The 17,772-nt window shown below is 34.9% G+C and overlaps 2 long non-coding RNA genes across 3 annotated transcripts; both read left to right on the top strand.

The window, feature by feature from the left end:
• Positions 1-8,330: 8,330 nt before the first annotated feature.
• LOC126892473 (uncharacterized) lies at positions 8,331-11,495 on the top strand. Its single transcript, XR_007700854.1, has 2 exons — positions 8,331-9,657; positions 9,787-11,495. It is a non-coding gene; the product is annotated as an uncharacterized LOC126892473 (long non-coding RNA).
• Positions 11,496-14,626: 3,131 nt separating this feature from the next.
• LOC126892472 (uncharacterized) lies at positions 14,627-16,510 on the top strand. 2 transcript variants are annotated; one of them, XR_007700853.1, is made up of 3 exons: positions 14,627-14,836; positions 15,044-15,359; positions 16,106-16,510. It is a non-coding gene; the product is annotated as an uncharacterized LOC126892472 (long non-coding RNA). The 2 variants fall into 2 exon arrangements; XR_007700852.1 differs by having other exon boundaries at positions 14,628-14,832.
• Positions 16,511-17,772: the final 1,262 nt, after the last annotated feature.

Below are 17,772 nucleotides of genomic sequence, written 5' to 3'. Positions count from 1 at the left end.
AATAACTTTAATATTGTCATTAGATTGTCTAGTTCATAAATTCATAAAATACATTTAAATTCAAGATCCTGAACAATTATTTAACTTCTCCTGCGCACAATAGTATTATAAGATACTAATAATACTAATATAAGGTTTGTTCCAACATGAACTTTTGGACGGTCCAGAAACCGTCACGAAACTACTTTTACCGTTTGTTGTGCGCATGTTCGTAATTGTATCGCCCAGTTATCGTCCCATGACGGTAATCATATATTTGTCATTTTTGTTGGTGACAGCTTGTGTGCTTTTAGTCGATCAAAGGCTCAAAAACTTTAAAGAATTAAATCCTAGTGCGCAAGTCAGTCCAACCAGCACATTATGCATTTGCCCGATTACTGAAATGATCATCACGAAACCGTCACCGAAAGATCACAATTCTTGTTGGAACAGTGGGAAGGACGATCCGATGACGATCATATTTTTGTTGGAACGGATTTTGTTTACTGCGCAGAAGCGTTACCGTTTCGTGACGGTTCTCGGTCGTGTTGGAACAAACCTATACTATTCGCGGTGTGCAAGTACTTGGAAGGGGAAACGAGAAACGACCCTGCGCGAGTCGCGGAGAAATATTGCAACTATCTTAAATAATTCATATTGTCAATTGAAATTGTCAAATTGACGTATATTTCATACCTTCTGTCAATGAAGCAGAAAAATTATATATTGCTCCACAATATTGATATGATATGCAATTATTATATAAAGGTAAATTTAATTAATTTTATTTTGCTTGCAGTACTGCATTTTAATAACTAATTTTATTTACTACATACAATTGTTGACGTTTTCACAACATAACCTGAATCTTATTTTTTCTTCTTATTATTTTTTTGGACTATGGCCTTGACAATTATCCAGTAACCAGGACTAATATAATTGGCCAATATAATTAAAAGTGCGAATTTTAGTATAGAGCGTAGAAATAGGGGTCGCTTTGCCGAACTTGCACGGTCCCAATACTACCTCCGTAACTTTGGAACCATTCATTTTAGAACGATTATGCATAGGGCCTTTTTTATTTCAAATTTAATGTAGAACAATTTTGTATAGAAGGTTGTTCATGCTAAACCGCATAGTTTTAGAAATATTGGCGAGAAACTTAAAAAACTACAAATTTACCGATTTCTCCCCCCCCCCCTGTGACTTTTTTCAAGACATTGTGTGGACCATAATATAGAACAATTTGGTGTTGAAAGATAACTTTCACTGTGGATGTCTGGGTTATGCCATCTTTTGGATCAACTATACTATACTAATAAATAAATAAAAAATAAATATAGATGTATTGTCTATCAAACCATTATGGCATATACCAAATTTTTATTAACATTTTAACACACTCTTCATTCTAACATTTTTGTTGCAAACACACTAAACACAGTTGCTCAAAATGATATAGTGTAGCATGTAGTTTACCTCCGAGGTCCAGTTGTGTCTCAGATTAGCTAACCGACTATAAAGGCGGCACCAGATATGCGGTATTTGGCAAATACCGAGCAAATGCTTGCTATTTGCCTATTAGTGTGGATGGGTTGCTTGCTATTTGGCATTGACCAATTTTAGTGCTTGTCGAATATTTGTCGTGTTCCCGTACGTTGTCGGTCTTTTCAACACTTCAAAGTAAACAAATATTCGCCGTTTGAATATTTTTAGTGTCATCCACATATTTTTGCAAGCACAAGCAAGTTTTTTAGGTTAGGTTAAAGTTTATAACGTTTATTAACCCTTAAACGCCCAACCTTTTTTAGGTTCCATGTACACCCAAGGGTGGGTAAAAAATGTCCACCTCGAAATCAGCTAATATATTTGTTGAGAGTTGTTGGAAATGGATTAAACTTAAGAATATCATTCTTAATAAACACAGCATCTTCTAAAATATTAATATAAACAATTTACAAACCTTACAACAAAATTACAATGTACATCAAAATTAACATAACAGTAAAAGCCAGTAATTCAGATTTGTCGATTTTCTCCACATTCTTCCTTTCAGCCTTCTCATTGGCAGATAATTATGTCAATTATGTAATTATACGTCGATAATTATATGGATTATGTTCCTACCAATAAGAAATTATATAGAAACCTTTAGTAACAAGTTTTATCAAGGGTGTACTTTTTATGCCGTCCCATATTTAACTCAAGATATTACTTTTATTTTCAAAAATATCGGTAGAACCAAACTAACATTCGATAAAGGGCTGTCTTTTTAACAATAAATAATTTTTAAAAAATTTTTAAACACGTAATAAATATGTTACAAAGGAATACGCATTAGGTGGACATTTTTTACCCACCCTTGGGCGTTTAAGGGTTAAAGCAGTTTAGTTATTGTCACAGAGTGTAAAAAATATTGAAAATAATAAATATGGAGTGGACCAATGAAAGTATTTTACAATTTTTGGATGCATATGAAAATGAACCCATAATATGGAATGCAAATTGCTTTTTTTTCTGCTATTTAATAATAAACTTCCACCAGACATAATGACAAAAGCAGCTGAATTTATAAGAAGCTCTGTATCAGTAACCATTATGTACCTTTTTTTGTTCATTTAGAATATATTTGCTGTTCCCACAGTGGCTCGATATACGAAAAATCTCGAATATGTGGTGCAAGGTGCTTGCCGTTTAACGAACACTTTCATGAGCACTCAAATATTTGATATTTAGCAAGCACTTGTTGAATATTTTAATACATACAATTCCTACACCAGACGGACTCATCACTATGGAAGCCACCATAGTGAGGATCAAGACAGGAAAAGATATGCTGAAAATTGTTTCAGCATATGTTAGACCAAATGATCCAATCTTCAAGGAAGACTTAAATGTCATATTAGACACAGTAGAGCCCTCTATCATTATAGGAGATCTGAACGCAAGATCTCCGAACTGGTTCGATAGAACCACAAACCGCAACGGGAGAATATTGTGTGGCTATCTCGAAGAACGACCAAACACGATGGTGGCGGGACCCATAGAACCCACATGCTTCCATGGTGGAAACAGACTTCCCACATTCCTAGACATAGCAATTCTACAAAATGTGGGTCAACAATACGAAATATATTCAATGAATGAGGGTGACTCAGATCACAACCCAATTGTACTGACCCTGGGAGCAGTAGAAACAAACAACTTGCAAACCTATAAGAAAAAACGAACAAATTGGCCAAACTACAAAAGAATAGTAAGTGAAACTATTGGTGCAATACCAACAATAAATACAAAAGAAGAACTAGAGGAATGCGTTAAACATTTAGAAAAAACGATACAAAACGCTATCGAGGCCAGCACCACAGAAGAAAAAACTCCAACAACAAAAGGAAGATTCAGGGAAATCAGCAATGAGCTGAAAGAACTGATAAACGAGAAAAACAGGAAAAGAAGAAGAGCCAACAGAACAAGAAACCCAGAGGACAAAAGAATTGCTAATGAACTGAATAGGGAAGTCAAAAAACAATTAGACGATCATCGAAATGAAAACTGGGACAACTATATCCAGCAACTAAACCCAAATAAATCCGCGTTCTGGAAGCTATCTAAAATACTAAGAAAAGATAAAAAACCAATCCCTCCTTTACACGGTGAAAATGGAATTGTGTACACAGAAGAAGACAAAGCGGAAGTAATGAAAAACACGCTAGAAAGAGAATGTAGGGAAAACTATCATCCCGATGAAGATCTAGACTTCACAGAAGAAGTCGAACGAAGATGTAGAATTCTAAAAAGAAGAAAGGGCATTATAGGTATTACACACACCTCCCCTGAAGAGGTCAGACAGCTGATCAAGCGTACTAATGCTAAAAAAGCTCCAGGACCGGACAAGATTACAAACAGAGCTCTGAAAAATCTGCCAGGAAAAGCAATAGTGTACATAACAAATTTAATAAACAACATCTTAAGACTAAGACATTTTCCTGACAGATGGAAAGAGGCTCACGTAATCATGATTGAAAAACCAGGAAAAAATGGTACATTTCCACAGAATTATCGACCGATAAGCTTATTATCAGCATTAAGCAAAATCGCAGAGCGGGTCATATTAGTTAGGCTAAAAGAAGAATCTGAAGCAATCGGAACAATACCTGAAGCACAGTTCGGATTCAGATCCGAGCACTCGTGTGAACTTCAAGTGCTGAGGTTAACAGAATATATCACGAAAGGGTTCAACGAAAAGAAATATACAGCGGCCGCCTTTCTAGACGTCAGTAAAGCATTTGACAGGGTATGGCACGACGGCCTGCTGTATAAAATGAACCAATATGGTTATAGTGAGGCGATGACGTGTCTTCTCTCGTCATACCTAGCCAACAGGAGGTTCAGAGTTCGGATAGGGCCAACCCTGTCCGAAGTTGGGACCATGGAGGCTGGTGTGCCACAGGGGGCAGTGTTGTCGCCATATCTATATACCATATATACGGCAGACACCCCAACTGAACCCAGATCGTTGCTAAGTCTATACGCAGATGATACAGCGATAGCTTTTAGCAGTACCCACCCAGATTTTGCAACAAGACATCTACAAAGAGCTCTTGACGAACTACAAGAATGGTGTGTGCAGTGGAAAATAGCTGTCAATCCTGACAAAACACAGGCCGTTATGTACCAAAAAAGAAGAGGCAGACCAAATGAGGTACTATCCCTATTTGATACCCAAATTGAATGGTCAAATCAAGCCAAATACCTAGGCGTAATGTTGGACAAAAGGCTGACCTTTACAGAACACGTAAAACAAACGGTCAACAAAGCTAAAGCCCTTAGGAGTCAACTGTCATCGCTAATAGGTCGAAAGAGTAAACTGAGATTTAAGACAAAGATTAGGATGGCAAATTGTATAATTTTGCCAACTCTAACATACGCCTCAGCCGCATGGGGGCACACGTGTAAAACCAATAAGAAAAAAATACAAACCATCCAAAACCACATGATCAGGGAAGCTCTGAATATACCTACATATGTCCCATTAAGATATGTATTTGGACATACGCAACAAAAGAAAGTCCTGAGAATGATAGACGAAAGAGCACATGAAATATTTAACAATATCAGACACCATCCTAGCAGATTATTAAGAGAATTGACTAACTACGACGAAAACCAAAGAACGGTACATAGACGGCCTAGACAGCAGTTAGCTGGATATAGAGGAAACCCTTAATGAAAAATTGAGATAACCACAGAATATCGAAACACAAATGTCGCCCTTCAGGCACTAAGTACCCTTCAGGTAGGTCAAATGGACCATAGCCGCGGAATGTGAGCATCAAGGTCACGTACCGACAGACGTGGGCTTGATGGCCACACCTTTCGGGCGCTCAGCCGTCGAGGAGAACAAAATTTATTTTGCCAATTCGCCGGCTGAGTGACCGAGCACACACGGTCTGGACAGCAAGACACCGATTTAGATTGGTGCCTTGATGTCCGGAACACATTTTTTTAGGACTCAAGTCCAAAGTAAAGTAAAAAATTAACTTAGTCATTAATAGGGAGAAAAGCTCTTCTAGCTACCCCTAAAACCAGGTGGCTTAACCACATGAAGTAATACAAAGGGTGTCCCATTACCCAGGGCATCCAAAGTAACATTAAGATCAACGCCTCCCCATTCGGTATGTCCTTCGATGGGGAGGGGTGGAGGTATAGCTTGGGGGTCAGATAGGTACCACTCCATTACGGGGTGTCACCGGTTTGATCTTCGGACATGTGGGTTCCACTTTTCCATTGGAACACACATGTTCCCCGGGGCTGGGGATGATACGAGCATGTGTGTGTGTGTGTGTTGAATATTTGCCAAATACCGCATATCTGGCGCCGCCTTAAAGCTAAGGTAACATTTTGTGAAGCACTTAAATTACTTACTATTTTCATTTGTTTCTCGTTTTTCCAATAGTGTATCTTCATATTTTTCTATCTTTATAAGGTCCTCATTTAAAACAAAATCAAATGCATCGTTTGTACTTTCCCTCTGGGGCTCCTCATTAATCTCAATTTTAAAGGTATCAAAAAGAGCATCAGACCCCTCATTGTATATTTCTTCTTTACATGTGTACTCATTAACTTCTTGTTTCACTTCCATTTCATTCAACTTAATTTTATCTACTTTCGGTATTTTTACAACCCAGAACCAGAACACAAAAATTCAGTTTGTTGTTTTGTTTACGACTACGACGACCGACGACGGACGACGAACGGACGAACGACAACGACGATTTTACGAAATGTGTATTTCACAGAATGACAGAATAGGTTATGATCATATCATTATGTCCTGTGCCAAGGTTTATAAATAGACAGGTTGCATGGTAACTTTCCACCAATCAGCGTCGAGAATCTAATGGCGGGAGTGACGTCACCCAGAATGCTGCATTCAAATTCATTCACTTCACTCATTGAAATGAACTCGGAAAGTAGGAAATATTGAAAATGTGTATATTTAAAAAAAATACGTTTGGATTTTTAATGACTATTTATTTCATATATTCTTTAAAAAATGTGGTAGATACCTGTAGAGTTACAAAAATCATAGAATATAATTGCAATTAAATACATGCAGTAGAATAGCATTACTACTTAATTAAAGCAGAAAGAGATTCTTTCTTGTATATATATGGGACTAAATCATTCAAATATCCTAGGTATATTAATAATGGGTTGAATACAATTTACTTTTTTAAATGATTTTGAGTAGGTATATAATAATTTTGAATTGGGGATAATGCATGTAGTACATTATTATCAATTCCTCCTAACATGTAAACAATGGTGAAAAAGAGATTCAACTAAAGATTTATGTATCAAAATTAGTAGTTTTTCCCTTAAGTTGAACATAAGAGCATCTGATTACGTTAGGTACTGGATTATAATATCCAAACCTATTAAAACATTATGATTCCATTCAATAGGTACCTGTGAAGTTTTACATTAACAGTGAATTATAAAAAAATACAATTTCAGTGCAATAAATGGAATTTTCCCCATTTTATATATTCATTTAGTGTATAATTGTTTATTCAAACGATCTTCAGATGGCTGCAATATTGGTTATAATTTTATATGAAACAATTACATATAATAGATCTATTATCATAGACTTAATTAGATATATTGTTCAATAAGTCTAAGATGTAAACTTGATGTGAAGAACTGCAAGAGACATTACAGAACTGTAATGTCTCTATACAAGAATGTCCTTTACTATACAATACAGCAGAAAGAAAATCCAGTAAGTAATAGTAGGTACTTAATACAACCACATTAAAATGTATCTTAAGAGGATCGGTACGTATTTTCGGCTGCAATGCTATTCAAATGGGGATTCATTTTTTTCGAATCCTGAGAAAACTAATAAGTATTTCTGAAAAATGTAAACGCAGAATGAAATATCACGTTATTAGCGAGGGCCGAAAGTCCCTGAGAACTTCTACAATGTTTATTTTAATAAGTTGTAGGGGTGAAAAACTAAGAGAAAATTTAGTGTGATTTTTAATTTCAAATCCCTAATAGCACACGACGTCCAATGGACGTCCAAAATAGGTCCATTTTTGGTCCTAACGTCCATGGACTATAAATGGACGTCCTTTGGACGTCCCATGTTGGACGTCCTTCGGAAGGAATAAATATGGACGTCCTTTGGACGTCCGACGTTGGACGTCCTTCGGACGGAATAAAAATGGACGTCCTTTGGACGTCCGACGTTGGACGTCCTTCGGAAGGAATAAATATGGACGTCCTTTGGACGTCCGACGTTGGACGTCCTTCGGACGGAATAAAAATGGACGTCCTTTGGACGTCCGACGTTGGACGTCCTTCGGAAGGAATAAATATGGACGTCCGACGTTGGACGTCCTTCGGAAGGAATAAATATGGACGTCCTTTGGACGTCCGACGTTGGACATTCTTCGGACGGAATAAAAATGGACGTCCTTTGGACGTCCGACGTTGGACGTCCTTCGGATGGAATAAATATGGACGTATATATACTGGACGAAATACGGACAATTTATGAACGCTTCTATTGGACACATTATACCAATTACGGGATCAAATAGCAAAATAATTCAATAAAATATTAACTTATTTACGTTAATGAATACAGTAAAACCTGTCAGTAACGGACACCTGCCAAAATTGGTCACATGTACTAACGGCCAGTTTAAAAATTCCCCAAACCATATCTAGACTACAAAAACTGGCAATACCGGCCACCTTTCTATATCGGCCAATAGTTTTTTCATTTTTAGTGGCCGTTACTGTAAATGGTTTGGGGAATTTTTAAACTGGCCGTTAGTACAGGTGGCCTATATGTTGGCAAGTGGCCGGAAACACAGGTTTTGCTTTAGTTTCCCTAATAGCACACGACGTCCTTTGGACGTCCAAAATAGGTCCATTTTTGGTCCTAACGTCCATGGACTATAAACGGACGTCCCATGTTGGACGTCCTTCGGAAGGAATAAAAATGGACGTCCTTTGGACGTCCGACGTTGGACGTCCTTCGGACGGAATAAATATGGACGTCCTTTGGACGTCCGACGTTGAACGTCCTTTGGACGTCCATACTGGACGAAATACGGACGTTTTATGAACGCTTATCTTGGACACATTATACCAATTACGGGATCAAATAGCAAAATAATTCAATAAAATATTAACTTGCGTTAACTTTACGTTAATGAAATACAGTCAAACCTGTCACTAACGGCCACTAAAATGAAAGAACTATTGGCCGATATAGAAAAGTGGTCGTTATTGCCAGTTTTTGTAGCCTAGATATACAGTACAACCTGTGTTACTGGCCACCTGTACTAACGGCCAGTTTAAAAATTCCCCAAACCAATTATATCTAGACTACAAAAACTGGCAATACTGGTCACCTTTCTATATCGTCCAATAGCTTTTTCATTTTTAGCGACCGTTACTGACAGGTTTTACTGTAATTAGTGTGGGGAATTTTTAAACTGGCCGTTAGTACAGGTGGCCGGTGTTGGCAGGGGGCCGGTAACACAAGTTTTACTGTAGTTTAAATCGAAAAGATTAAATCTTAATTCAAAATTGTATATTAAATTATTACAATTATAAATTATATAGTTTAATATCCAAAACATGTTTTGATTTCATGTAATGTAATGAAAATCTTATTTGTAAATTATTGGTTACAATGTTTAACAACAGGAAATATTCAAGAATAAATAAAATAAAAGTTTCCCCTAACAACAAAACATTCCAGGAATTCTACTATCAAAGTTCTATTCCGTGAACATCGATTAAATTATGGCTGGAAAGTTACCACAAGATATTCTATGAAAAGAGTACAATGTCCTCCTGGAGGGGTAAAATTTTCCATACTCTAAAGAGAGGCCATTTACTATTCAATTTGCGTTCATTTTCAAATTTGCCGCGCGAGTATCTATGTAGCGTCGCGTGGTCATTGGTCATCAAGTCATCTTATTTCATTTTCATCATAAGATAACCTAAAAATTTAGTAAAAATTTTGATTGGAAAAAAATGCATTGATAAGGGGGTGAAAAATGGAAATTAGTGGCTTTTTTTTGCTGTACTCAACTGTACTGTTTAGTATGCTAGTTTTGGCTATGGCTGGATCTCTTAAACAATTATGTAAGTATTATAAAATCCGTTTTCAATTTTCTTTATGAAACGAATCATTTATGCATGTATTACCTGTAAATATTTTGATTTTTAATTGTAAAGAATAGAAAAATTACCGTTCATTTTAATTTTTTTTAGAATCAGCTGAAACTGGTCTACAAAAAACCAGATATAACCAAAATAAAGATATAAAAAGTGTATTGGCTAATTGGAAGAAACTCAACATTGTCCATGCATAATAAGTTATTACTTTATAAACAAATATTAAGACCTAGGAATGGAACCTGGATATAATCATCAAGAAGATAGCAGGAATCCCGACAAACAACAGGAAATCCAGCTCCTCGATACTACTGGGCAAACTAGAAGATTGAAGAGGACAAAGCCTTTTGAACTAGTTTGAGTGATAGGTGATAGTGAAAAGCAGAGCATAGTGCGTGATGTGGCTGTGTATGTTAGAATAGTGCACGATCTTGTTAGATTAGATAAGAGACGCTATCGGGTAAGCTCTTCATTTTAAGAAACAGTAGTAATTTAGGTTAAATTAAAATTGCTCATTGGTCAGTTATGACCAGATTGCTTTTTTTTATGTTTGACAAAAAGGGCGTAAGTCAGAATTGCACATTGCTAATGTTTTGATGATTTCTGGACCAGCAAAAAACTGTTGTAGACGTAAACTGTATGTACCAATAAAAAGAGCCGATTTTTCTGGTCCAGAAATCATCAAAACATTATCGATGTGCATTTCTGACTTAAGCCCTTTTTCCCAAACATCAGAGAATTGCAATGTACAAATTCTCCTATCTGATTTTTCATGAATTTTGTAGGAGACGAAAAACCATTTTTAGGATCATCTCCTGCTTTCACATGTAAATTTTGACATGTCTTGTAGTAAATAGATAGTTGAATTTACTACAAAACATGTCAAAAAATATATGAAAACAGGAGGTGACCATAAAAAAAGTTTTTAGTCTCTCTTAAAAAAACTCATGAAAAAACAAATCGGAGGTATGTCACATCAGTGACTATATCCAGGGAATGTCTAAAAAATATACTTTGATGTCCCAAGAACCAAATATAACCTTTATATATATATATACAGGGTGTAACAAAAATACAGGTCATAAATTTAATCACATATCCTGGGACCAAAAATAGTTTGATTGGACCTAACTTACCTTAGTACAAATGTGCACAAAAGAAAAGTTACAGCCCTTTGAAGTTATATATTAATAGCACCAAGGGCCTTAGAGGCCCATGGCTTGAAAAGTTTGTTTTTTTCTTCATTTTCACGTTTCTTTATGTACTGAGATCTTCTCTGGCTTGATATGTGATTTTTCTCCATTCCTTCCTCTTATTCATTTTTCTTTTCTGACCCTGTAACACCATTCTTTCCAAATCTTTTTCGACCTCTTGCTTCCATCTATTTTCCGGTCTTCCTCTTCTCTTTCTTGAAGCTATAGTGTAGTTTAGTACCCTTTTCGGAGTCCTCGTTTTTGGCATCCTTTCAATGTGACCTCATGATCTAAGTCTCTGTGCCTTTATCACTCATTTGAAGTTACAAAATGAAAAGTGATTTTTTCCAATGTATCGAAAACAATGTGCTTTTGTGCACGTTTCAATTTAATTATTATTGTAGTACCTACCATTTAAACAACGTTTTAAAAACTTTTTTGCCTCTTATTGCTTTTTCAAAAAGTCAATTTTTATCGAAATATTTTGAATATTTGTCAAATCCACCACATATTTGTATATGGTTAAGTACGATTATGGAGACTTGGTAATAATATGCAAACTTATTTATGCTTTACATTTTTAGGTATATTTTGAACCATATTAAAAAAGAAGCCAGACTCGATAAAACGTGCCTTATCGAAAAAATACAAAGAGGCAAAAAAGTTTTGAAAACACTCTGTTTAACTAATGGTAGCTCAGTAATAGTTTAATTATAACATACACAAACATTTGGGGGGTTTAAAGGAACAAAACCCCCATAAAATTTTTACGTGGACATATTAAAAAAGAAGTCGCAACTCGATAAAAACTGCCTTATCTGAAAAATACTAAGAAACAAAAATATTGAATTTAACTAATGGTACCACAATAATAAAATTGAATTGGAACATACACAAAAGTTTGGGAGGATTTAAGGGATCAAAACCCCCATAAAATTTTTATGGGGTGCACAAATTTCACCATAATTTTTCTTTAAGATATTCCTGCCATAATAATGCCACATGTCACATGTCCATTTTCAATAAAAAATCGCTAATAGTTTTCGATATAATCGAAAAAATCGATTTTCATTTTGTAATTTCAAAGGGCTGTAATTTTTTTTTATGTGCATATTTGTACAAGGTAAGTTAGGTTCATTTGAACTATTTTTGGTCCCAGAATATGTGATTTAATTTATGACCTGTATTTTTGTTACACCCTGTAAATACAGCCCATTACGCACCACCTTAAAAAATGGGCATTTTTGATGTCTCGAATTTCCTAAACCTGTTGTTGCATCTAAGTGATTTTTTTATAATATTCTAGTCTAGGCCCTAGAATATGTTACCTCCTTATGCTTGTCATGCACAGGGAGCTATACTGTAATATATATTATATCACATTACTATAGAGAGCGATATGATATAATATACATATATTACAGCATAGCTCCCTGTGCATGACAAGCTTAAGGAGGTAACCTATAGCCTAGGCTATAATATTATAAAAACATCACTTAGATGGGACAACAGGTTTAGGAAATACGAGACATCAAATATACCCCATATTTAAGGTGGTGCGTTAATTTCTTGGAGAAGTGTATTGTAATTTAATGTAAATAATGTAATATCCAATAATTGTAATTTGATATAAGATGAAATATAAGTTCCTTAAAAAATATATTTTTTATTTCCCACAATACATTCTCCACAGGTCTAAATATCGTCGCTAGACGTCCACCGAATGACCTTCCAGGACGTTAGATGGATGTTCAGCAGCAAGACATTGGACCAAACTGGGACATCCTATGAATGCACAAATGACGTCCACCGAACGTCCCCTCTGACGTTAGGTGGACCTCCATTGGACGTTTGGCAACTTGGCCTTTGGACCAAAATTGGACGTCCTGTTAAGGTCCAATTCACGTCCCCTAGGACGTCCGATTAAGGTCCAATTTACGTCCGATTAAGGTACAATTTACGTCCGCTTAAGGTCCCATTTACGTCCGATTAAGGTCCAATTTACGTCCGATTAAGGTCCAATTTACGTCCGATTAAGGTCCAATTTACGTCCGATTAAGGTCCAATTTACGTCCGATTAAGGTCCAATTTACGTCCGATTAAGGTCCAATTTACGTCCTATTAAGGTCCAATTTATGTCCGATTAAGGTCCAATTTACGTCCGATTAAGGTCCAATTTACGTCCGATTAAGGTCCAATTTACGTCCCCTAGGACGTCCGATTAAGGTCCAATTTATGTCCGATTAAGGTCCAATTTACGTCCGATTAAGGTCCAATTTACGTCCGATTAAGGTCCAATTTACGTCCGATTAAGGTCCAATTTACGTCCGATTAAGGTCCAATTTACGTCCCCTAGGACGTCCGATTAAGGTCCAATTTACGTCCGATTAAGTTCCAATATACGTCCCCTCGGACCTTAGATGGACGTCCAATGGACGTTCGGTAGCGCGACATTTGGACCAAAATAGGACGTATAAAGGACGTTCCTCGGACGAAAACGGACGTCCAAAGGACGTCCCTAAAGTCCGTGAAGGACGTCCAATGGACGTCCATTGGACGTCCTTGTGCTATTAGGGATATATCATTCAAAATAAACTTTTTATTTATTCTAAGGGACTTTCGGCCCTCGGTAATAATTTAGTCTTTCATTCTGCGTTTAAATTTTTCAAAAATATTTATTGGTTTTTTCAGGATTCGAAAAAAATAAACACAATGCCGTGGTAATATTTTCCAAATCTATCTTTGTCTTACAACGCACTCAGCCGAATATAATATTGTCAGCATATATTGTCAGTCAGACACTGACAATCAGTGACAATTTTAAATATTTGACATTGCATCGGGAATATTTTGAGAAATTGTTTAAATATTATTGATATAATATAGTGTATTTGATAAATAATTGATTTAAGACGTGAACTTAATAAAAAGTTATTTATTGTGTATTATTTGTGGAAGATCCAAGCAGAGAATACATCAGATATATCCTGTGATCCAAGTATTTTGTTGTTAGAGATGTTCAAAATTGTAAGCGTTCCATAACAATATATTATTAAAAAATCACTTTAACACTTTTTCTCTTTTTTCGATTGAGTATTAGTCTTTGTTGTACAAATAAATTATTACAATCACTGAATACATAGTTAGTGAAAAAATTATCACATTTATTAACTGAATTAATAATTTGCAATTATAAAAATAACAGTTATCCAGGAACATTCAAAAGCCATCTCTTTAAATTAATGATGACATTTTCAAGTAGAATGACATTCTAGTAATGTTTAAATATCCATACCAGTGTGAATTTTACTACACATAATTTGCCGTGTAAAGACAGAGAAAGTAGGGATACACGTAAAATATTTGCGAATTATGTACCCATAGCCTTAACACTTGTAAAAGAGTTTTGGGTTTAAGTTATTATACTAAAAACACTTAATGATATCTACAGATACATTATATCTCAAGATATAAACACAAATTAAAACACTAACGATATTTAATAACAAAATATAGCCTCCAAACCACGTATCCTATTATGTTTACAAACAATTCGTAAAATTGATCGTCTGGGTGACGTCACGATGACAATATTTAATTTGACAATGTCAAAGTTACCATACAACCTATGGTATAGGGACCTTGGTCCTGTGCCTACTGTCACAGGAGAGAGATTGGGTTGTTCGGGAGAGATTTAAATGTCCAGCAAACGACGGCAATGTTGCCAGATTCCTTTTAGCGGGAATTTTAAAATTTTATAGCAGTTTGGTTTTAAATTTGACAGTTCTGTTTTCTCAAGTCAAAAATCTTAACCTTACTTTTACAAGTGATTAAGATTATTTTATTTACATGTAAATTGAAACAATAAATATTGTGCTTTGTCATAATTTAAAACTCATTATGTTGAAGTCTTTTCCAGTTGATAAAATTGCAATTCAAAAACTTTTAGGTAGGTACGTGTAACTTCCACATTATTATTTATTTTTTAAGTATTAAGGTTGATGTTGATATCAAAAATTTAGATTTCAAAGATAGTTTTATGTAGGTAGATACTAATAGAGTAATCTAAATACTAATAAACTAGATAATAGATTAGATACAAAGTAAGCTGTAAGTAGTATAACTGCCCATGTAATCACCTGTTATGTTGTTTTTTTTAGATTTGTACTGTATGGATGGCACAGGAAGAGAACAGAGAACAAGAGTACAAGAACATGAAACATCTTATTATGAATGTATATGTATGTGATCCTCAAAAAATTATTTTTCAAAACAAGATAGAGAATGAGCTTTAAAATCCCAAGGATCCTGCAAAATGTCTATTTGGTGTACTAGTCGAATAATAGTACCTATCTAAAAATAATGAAACTGTTTTAAAACACATTATGGGCATGAGGATGATATAGAGCACTTACATAAATACCAAAATCAGATAAATATCTCTTCAAAGTTTATTTTGAGACTTTCTTCAAAAATGTAAGTTAAATATTTGCATATCGACGGCGGAAAGGCAAAACTTCGTAACTGAAAATTTTTTATAACATGAGTTACTTCAGTTTTCGCTTTAGAATAAGTTTATTGGCAGCTATTAAACAGCGATTACAGCTGGGAAAGTTTCCGGAAGGCTTCCAAAAGGCTTTCCCAGCTCTAAAAGCTGTTTAATAGGTGCTGATACACTTATTCTAAAGCGAAAACCGAAGTAACTCATTTTATACAATTTTTTCAGTTATGAGGTCCTGCCTTTCCGCCGTCGATATACACAATATAATTTAAAACAAGAATGTTACCACTAAACCACTTTTAAATATTAAGGCAGGTTGACATTACTAGTGAATAACGAATGTGGCTCACGCTTACGTATTTTGCCCCTGCTATTGTTAGATATTTTATTATCTATTTTCAAACTCGAGCAGTACATTTGTATCTATGCATTGCATAAATACAAATGTACTGCTTGGGTTTGAAAATAGATAATAAAATATCTAACAATAGCACGGGCAAAATATGTAAGCGTGAGCCATTGCATAAATACAAATGTACTGCTTGGGTTTGAAAATAGATAATAAAATATCTAACAATAGCACGGGCAAAATACGTAAGCGTGAGCCACGTTCGTTATTCACTAGTAATGTCAACCCGCCTATACTCATGAATATTTACTACAGTTTACAATTTCAAACTAGTGTGTTTGATTCTCCTATACCTATATTTTACTTTTTTAGTAAACTTCAGACTGTCCAGGATAGCATAATAGCATAGGAGGCAAATTAAGAAGAATTAATTTACTTACAAGAAGAGATATCACAAACATTAAACTCTCTTATGGCATTGATTTGAAAGATGGGTATATGTACAATGATGATGCAACCAGTGTTTATTTTTGGGTTGAATGCTTACAGATTATTTATTTTTTCCAATATTATTTTACAAACAACAGGGCATACTAATGGATATTCATTCTGAATTTAACATTTATGATTTTTGTCTTATTTTCCTTAATACTGTGCCAAAAGGAAATGTTAATTAAGTTTGGCAAATCCTTTATCGCAATCGATGGAACTCATGGGCTCAATTCCTATGACTTTGAACTTATGACAGTATTAGTAAAAGATGAATTTGGGAATGGATTTTGTACTGCTTTCTTATTTTCAAATAGAAAAGATACCTACTTTACTTTACCAATTTTTTTAAATACATGTCTGTGTTGGTATTATATGTATAGTCAAATGTTTTCATATGACACCTTTTACAATGCCTCGTCAAATGTAATGGGTATTGCTCCTAATAGACTGTTAAGTGCCTGGCACATAGATAGAGCATGGTAAGTAAATCTTAATAAAATATCTGATTCTGAAAAAAATCCTATTATATATACAAGATGTATTAATGATGGTTTAGAGAGTATTAATAGCTTTTTGGGTAGACTTCTAAGTGATGCAGATACATACAATTTTAGTAAGTATTTCCAGTAGAACTACTGCAATAACATCCAACAATGGGCCTATTGTTATAGGAAGGGGTTGTGGAATTAATACCAATATGACCATTCAAAATTTTCATAAAATTTTGGATAAAAGGGTATCCATTAGTTGTTATCAGTTAAGTTTAAAACTTGGCACTCATGGAGAGCTACACTCTATACCATAATATATAATAGGTATATCTCATAATATTACATCTCATATTGTTCACTCCAGAAGTAATGAGTGAGCAATATGAGATATAACATAATATAGTATAAGTCTCTGTGCATGACCAGATTAACATGTTTGGTACCCATCTCGAACAAGCTCTACTTGGCTGGTACCACATACTTAAATCATTTATTTAGTTACACAGTACTACTCATATAACTTATGTGTCGTCAGTACCTTCCGTAAAACCTTCGTGATGCTACCCATACTTCATGGCCACTGAATGTGTTAAAGCTTGTTAATGTAGGAGAGTTATACTAAAATATATATCTTATATTATATTGCCTTAAATAGAAAAAATATCTTATTTAAATTGTATCCATGTAAGTTTTGATTTAATGAAATAAACCTTTTAATCAAAAAAGTGTTGTTTACTTGTGTACACCCAGCAATATCCTGATCATAGATAAATAATATAGTATTACCGGATCCTGATATGCAGACGCCAATAGGGCTTTTCATCGATTGTCATTTGTTTCGAGCTTCTGTCATGAGTCACATAATATTAATGTATCTACGTCATACGTCTTTGGTTTGTATCATTGGTATATACCAATAACGTACGACGTAGATATATTAATATTATGTGACACATGACAGAAGCTCGAAACAAATGACTGTGAATGAAATGCCCTATTGAATAGGGCTTTTTCATCGATTGTCATTTGTTTCGAGCTTTGGTCAAGCGTCACATA

The sequence above is a fragment of the Diabrotica virgifera genome, chromosome 9, assembly GCF_917563875.1.
Source record: "Diabrotica virgifera virgifera chromosome 9, PGI_DIABVI_V3a".
Taxonomy (NCBI): domain Eukaryota; kingdom Metazoa; phylum Arthropoda; class Insecta; order Coleoptera; family Chrysomelidae; genus Diabrotica; species Diabrotica virgifera.
Note: the sequence above shows the minus strand (reverse complement) of the source record. Positions and strands in the feature narration are given on the sequence as shown.